Source organism: Macrobrachium rosenbergii, chromosome 25 (genome assembly GCF_040412425.1).
Source record: "Macrobrachium rosenbergii isolate ZJJX-2024 chromosome 25, ASM4041242v1, whole genome shotgun sequence".
Classification (NCBI taxonomy): domain Eukaryota; kingdom Metazoa; phylum Arthropoda; class Malacostraca; order Decapoda; family Palaemonidae; genus Macrobrachium; species Macrobrachium rosenbergii.
This window is the reverse complement of record NC_089765.1, coordinates 42,483,414-42,490,193: the sequence shown is the minus strand read 5'-3', so window position 1 is coordinate 42,490,193 and position 6,780 is coordinate 42,483,414.

The window sequence follows — 6,780 nt, the reverse complement described above, 5'->3', positions numbered from 1 at the left end:
CTAACCATTTTGTCATATGTACTTAAGTTTCATTATACCACATTGACACAGTTTATGATAAATGTAAAATTATTTTATATACATCATTTCATCATTTAAAGGTATGATTTAAAAATTGTCAAGTAAATTTTTGTTATGTTTCTGTCTTGAGCAAATTGAATTTTGGTATCGCAGTAATGTCAAATTTTGCATGTGCTTTTTATTCTGTTGGGTCTGTTATTAAATTGAATGAAGAGTCATTGAAAAAATGGCAAATTAAAAACTGGGACTGCCATTTCCATAAAAGATTCGGAAGAAGAGAGCCACCCCTTGATCAAGCAACATTGCTAAATGTATTTTATATTGACAAAGACATAAATTAGTGTAGAGAGTTCATGACTTTTTGTTATTGCCTATCATTCTTTACTGTTAGTTATTTTTAATATTGTGGTTACCATGCCACTGTTTGTATCAAAGTCAGATTCTCTCAATATGAGAATCTACCAAGTACAGGTTCAGTGCTGTGTTCCAGCACTCCTCTTGTCCATCTGCTTCCCATCTTTTCTAGATAAAGTCCTGTTTTCAGACTACCTCATCTGTTGCCTTTCTATGCCCTGACTGACAGTTACCTGAATGAAAAGACTGGCAAACTGAAAGCCCTGCCACACAGTAGTCAGTCAGGTTTGCAAGTATGGTGTCTATTTTCTTTGTGGTTTTGTAGAGGTACCAAGTTTACTTCGCCATTGCCTAAAGACATTGCGTCATTAACCTAGATGTTATGACACCAGATTTAATAAACAAATCAATCAACCATTAAGGCAATATACTTATGTTCTGTAGTATTTTGTATAATAACATTGCAACATTGCAGGGGGAATAGGAAAGAAATCATAAAAGCAGTTGGTTACTGACAAGATCAAAGTTTCCTCATTTCAGTATTTTACTGTAGGTTAAGCTGGAAAATGAATCAAGAAATGTATGAGGCAGAAAATTCAGTCCGAAAAGACTTTTCTGTGTAGTGTGCAGACATCATACAGGGAATTGGGACAGGCAGATGCTCTTACTAGATGACAGCTGAACATGAATCATGGATTAGTCTACCCCACATATATACTTTGCTTTGATGTCTTTAAGAACTGCTGGCCACACTTGAAGCTTGCATGTCACTCTATCTGTATAGGTTGTTTGCAGAATACTAGTCCAAAGTACGTCCATACACAACAGCTTTGGAATGCTCTTCACATAACTTTCTGGTCAGTGGACAATTTTTTCAGGCTTGTTTTGGAGGCCTGTCAGCATTTTTCCTTGTAACTTGCTATCCTCCCTTCACCTAACCTATCAAAATGTTGTGCCCACCTCAGCGGCGGCATTCCTGTTGGCTCTCTCAGCTTGAAGTTGTCCTCATCCTAGTTCACCCCCTTGTGCTACAGACACAAATCCACATATCCTTAGAATTCTAGTTTTGAATACCTGTAGTTAACTTTGTGAATATTTTGCCAGTTGTTTCCTTTGTAAGTGATTGTTTAATAATGGTTATGTATGTTTTTAACTTTACTCTTGTTAATTGAAAGCTGTATCTTGAATTTTTTCAAGATCTCTACAGATTTCACTTCTTTACTCTATTTTCTGTAATGGTTGTTGAATCCAGATATTTGTATTAGAAGCTTCCAACAGTCATCAGTTATCCCAACTTGATGTTTCCCAGTAGCTTGTCCCATTGAAAGCATGTAGACTTTGAATCATGTTAATCTACGTGGTCATTGTACTACAGCCTGTCACTACTTAACCACCCAGATGTGCGCTGCTTATCTGGGGCATCCCTCATTGTCCAGTTGATGAACAGTGCAGGCAATGTACTACCCTACTTTCAAATTATTGCATGCCTCACATGAATCTGTAAGTTTTCTCTTAATTTAAGTTTTCTCTTAATTTTTCTGCACCCTATTTTCACTAGCCTTCTAGAAAATGTTGATGGTCAAAAATGATTCATGCTGGTGGCAAATAACTTTGCACCAAATTTACAATCATAGTCTTTTCCTGTTGTTAAAATTCTGATCTACTGTTGAGATGGAAGCTCTAAACTAGTTTGTCAGTTCCCAAGTGTTGCTTCCTAGTCCTTCCTTAATATGTTGTGTTAGTTTAGCGACAATATTGTATCCAGTGGTTAAAAGGCAAACCTTTCTGTGACTGCTATTCTGTTCTGTAATCTTTATGTTGAAATGTTACTAAAGTTCCTTCCTATTCCTCAGGCGTCACCATTGGCTTCCAGAGCTCCCGTCACAACATTTAATATTGTTTATCTGCTATGGCACTTTATCTTGTCTTCACTTATTGAATCAGTTTTTGCTGCTTTGTTTCCTCATTTCTTTAAGCCTTGGTACTATTTCTCCTGCTTTTGTCTCTTTCCCATCTCATGTATCTCTATGGTTAACTGCCTGATCCAAATCTATTGTCAAAGCCTATGGTCTTTGTGGTGCTAATTTGTTAAATAGTGTTCTGGAAAGCTTCCGTCATCGTTCAGTATTGTCTGTTCGTTCCACCCATGGAGATCCATCCCCACTGTATCACTCCTTGTCTTGCCTGATACCCATTCGGGATGCCATTGATTCTGTAAAATTTGGCCTCTTAGATTCTTGTATTCTGTCATTCTCAGTTTCTTTCAGTTCCTCGTTTATAATTTTTTTTCTTTCATCCTGTTTTACATGCATGAATATCCTCTTTGAACCTCCTTTTCCCCCTGAATTACTCCTGCCAACGGCCAACTTAACAGTTCCTCATCAAATCACTTCTTTTCTTGTTATTTCTGTGGCAGCATACTTTTTTTGTGGTCTGTGGTGCTTTCAGCATAGAATTCTTAATCTGGTTCCAGTTTTTTAAAATCTAGATTCCCACCTGATATTTTACTTTCGCATACTGTTACTCCGATTTCTCACCATTTTTCTCAAACCATTGTACCACTTGATTTTGGTGTATTGTAAAACAGTGATCAGAATCCCTGTCTGGTCTTTGGCGTTTCTCTTGCTGTTAGTGTTGATGGCTATATGGCCAGTTGTTACAAATATGCCTGTTATTATCAAATAATTTTCTGTTGCTAGAATTAGCTTTGCGATCAGTTATTATTTTCTTGTGTAAACTATATTTCATAGAAATGCTGCTTCCTTTTCTACTTGATCATTCCTGTCTCCAAATACTGTCAGTACATCTTGCCAAAATACTTTTTTAAAACCTGTAATTGGCATAACAATTATTTTAATTTTCTCGTTTGCTATTACCTGCAAGTGCATGTAATGATAGAACCATGATTTGAAACCACCTGACCTTTAGTCCTATTCTTTCTGTCATACTACTTATACCTGCAAACTCTGTTGTCTAACTGATGTGGTCACTTGTAAGTTGATATAAAGTAAAAAAAAAAAAAAAATACACATCTTTGTTTCTTCCAGTTTGTTTAGTAGTATACAACACCTTTACAGTAGTGACATCTGCCCATCTCTGGCTATCTTCCTCCTTCAGAGTAGGTAACTGTTCTCTAATTGAGTTATGCTGGCTTTGAAGAATCCCAGCACCTCAAGATGTTTGCCCGCTTTTCAGGAATTTTTTTTTTTTATATTTTGTATATTGGAAATCGTGGTCATTCTATACCAAAGCTTTGACCGGGGAAAAGTTGAGCACTTTTAGTTTACATGGATTAGTTAAAGCACGTTTTGGCCTCCGCTAAGGCAAAAGGATAGTAATACTTCCTGTATACCTCTTGGATAAGGTGATGGTAATCAGAATAGGATGGAATAGACTCGTTGAATAACATTTGTCTGTCTGAAGTTGTGAAGCAGACAGATTTTAGTGCCTTGATTTCTTTGAATAATCAGGGCAGTAAAAATCAAGAAAATAATACTTTTTGAATAATTATACTGTGCGAACATGCCATGATGTAATTGTCTGAGATACATTGTGAATATATATTGATTCGTTTAAGGAAATAGTAAATAAATACATAAAATACCAGATTACATATTTTAATTTACAGTAAATTGCATTTTGGACTAGATAATAATAGATAAATGTATATATGAATATATGTATATTACAATACCTTGAATAGCTAAGGTAAGGTAGAGACACACTATCACAGGCAATATTATAAAAAACACCGAAATTTCAGCAGCACATCGCGGCCAGCCAGCCTTTTATTAAAATTCCTGCTGCACCATCACTATCATTATCAACAAGTACTGTGGTTATATTTAACGATAAAAAAGGTTCTATGGCGGTTTTTGTTAGCATGAATGGAAAAAAAATCTTAGTAACTTATCTCTCGTGTTAATCCTAAATATTGACAAACGAATTTCAGCTGTGTATTTATGACATTATTAGTACTTAATGCTACCTTACTTAAAATCACATTACAGTGGAAAAGAAACACGGAAAAAACATTTCAGAGACATATATATATTATATATATATGTATATATATACACACATATATATATGTACGCATGTTTGTTTCTATACTGTATATATACATGTGTATACATTATACACTGTGCAGTTATGATATACACACATGTACACATAAATGCACATACAAGCATATACATTTGTTCCTGTGCGTATAACCTGTGTTGATGGTTTCATATATATATATATATATATATATATATATATATATATATATATATATATATATATATATATATATATATATATATATATATATATATTACCATTCACACATTTTTATTGCAAGAATGCGTTCCCACTACCTAACCAAGTAATGATAAGAAGCATGAAAAGCATGATTTTCTTTTTATTTCTTTTTTTTTTAGAAACCTACAAACATAGAAAAAAAAATATTTGAGATCAAAGGTCAACATTTATTTTAAACACCCATGATTTATGGCAATTAGTGTTCCTCCTTCTAACGTCTATGTTTCCCCCAGAAGTCACTGTGCCCTTTCCCAGTCGCTCAGTCATCGTTTCACTCACTCACTCATGCACTCACTCTCTCTTTCCTTCTGGTAAGTGTGGCGGAATAACGTTGCAAAATCCCTTGAACCCTCTGCCCCCAGACTTGTGATTTATACACAGTCATTAATACCCTATTGCTCTAGGCTACTCTTAAATCATCTCATAAAAGACATTTTGCTTATTCTTTTCTAACCTCACTACATTAAACCTAAATTCCACTAACCTAGTGTCAATCCTAAACAAGCCCTTCCTACGTGCTTAAAAAAACTACCATAGTTACATCGTCTTCAGCCATTGAGGGAAAAAAAAGTCACCTTTAAAGCCACATTTTCCTCCTATCCTTATTCATTCGGCTAAGATTTGTTTTGTAATATTTGTCAATAAATGATATGTCCATTGCGTATCTTTGCTATGAACCCTCCACACAGCTCGTTCTTCTCTATCTACATAATTTATTTACAACAACGCAATTATAAACAAGTTCATTTTGGACCAAATTTTGTTTGTTTTGGGGGGCGCAATTGCAGTTTCTGCAAGGTAACTATTACTTGTAGTCATTACAAAAAAAGTGGGGGAGGGGGAAGCGGTTATTGCTGATGGAAACAAAATGGGGCACCTTTGATCGAAGGTGAATTGTTTCATTGTAATAGAAGCAAAGGAAATAATAATAATAATAATAATTGTAATAATAATAAATGATATTATTATTATTATTTCATTGTTATTAACATTGTTATCATTACTATTATGATTACTGTTATTCAGTCTGAAAGCATCATTTAGGTAGGACTAACCACAAAATGAGAAGGCTAAGCAGAAGATAGAGAAGGCTTACGAAAATAACTATATATGTTATATTAAGCAGCTTGACATGAATAAGCAGTTACGCACTTGAACACACACGGCGTCGGTGAAATCACTGATAGAAAATCTAAGCATTTTTTTTTTATTTATCTTTTTAATTACAAAATTAGGCACGGGTACAAGTACGTTAGATCTGGACAGTGTTCGAGTATTTATATAGACATTACGGATGAGCTATGGAGAGCGGAGAAGTATGTACAGGTGTGAAGTCTGTTCATTTGCTTGAATTTTACAGATAAACTACCTAAACATTTTGTGTGTGTGTGTGTGTATGTATGTATATATATATATATATATATATATATATATATATATATATATATATATATATATATATATATATAGAGAGAGAGAGAGATTATATATATATATATATATATATATATATATATATATATATATATATATATTATATATATATAATATATACACATATAATATATATATATATATATATATATATATATATATATATATATATATATATATATCATTATATGTGTGTGTGCACAGTGACCGAGGAAATGTTAATAATATCTATGTTTCTTATTACATTTTTAAACCACGAGTCAAGCATTTACCGTATACGTAGGAAGGCATGGATGAACTACGGAGGTCCGAAATACTTATTATAGAATCTGGCGTGATTTATTTTTATTTATGTAACATATATGTTCTGTCGCGTGCAAATTGATCTCAATTAGCTGCAGAGTTACGCGGTAACTCGAGTTTTGTGGTATTTTATTCCTCTAACTTTTTTAATTCTCGCTTGTTCATCATACATACTGCTGTTCTTTTGCGTAGCATCATCAATACCATCAAGTTTACGACTTGGAATTCACGTGATCGGTAGAAGAACTTTTAAGAATTAGTCCTTGTTTTTAAGCATTAATGCTTCGGTAACTAAATCGCTAACTAAGTATCATTTGAAAAATTACGGGAAGCTGAACTTGCTTTTGATGGTCCACGCTG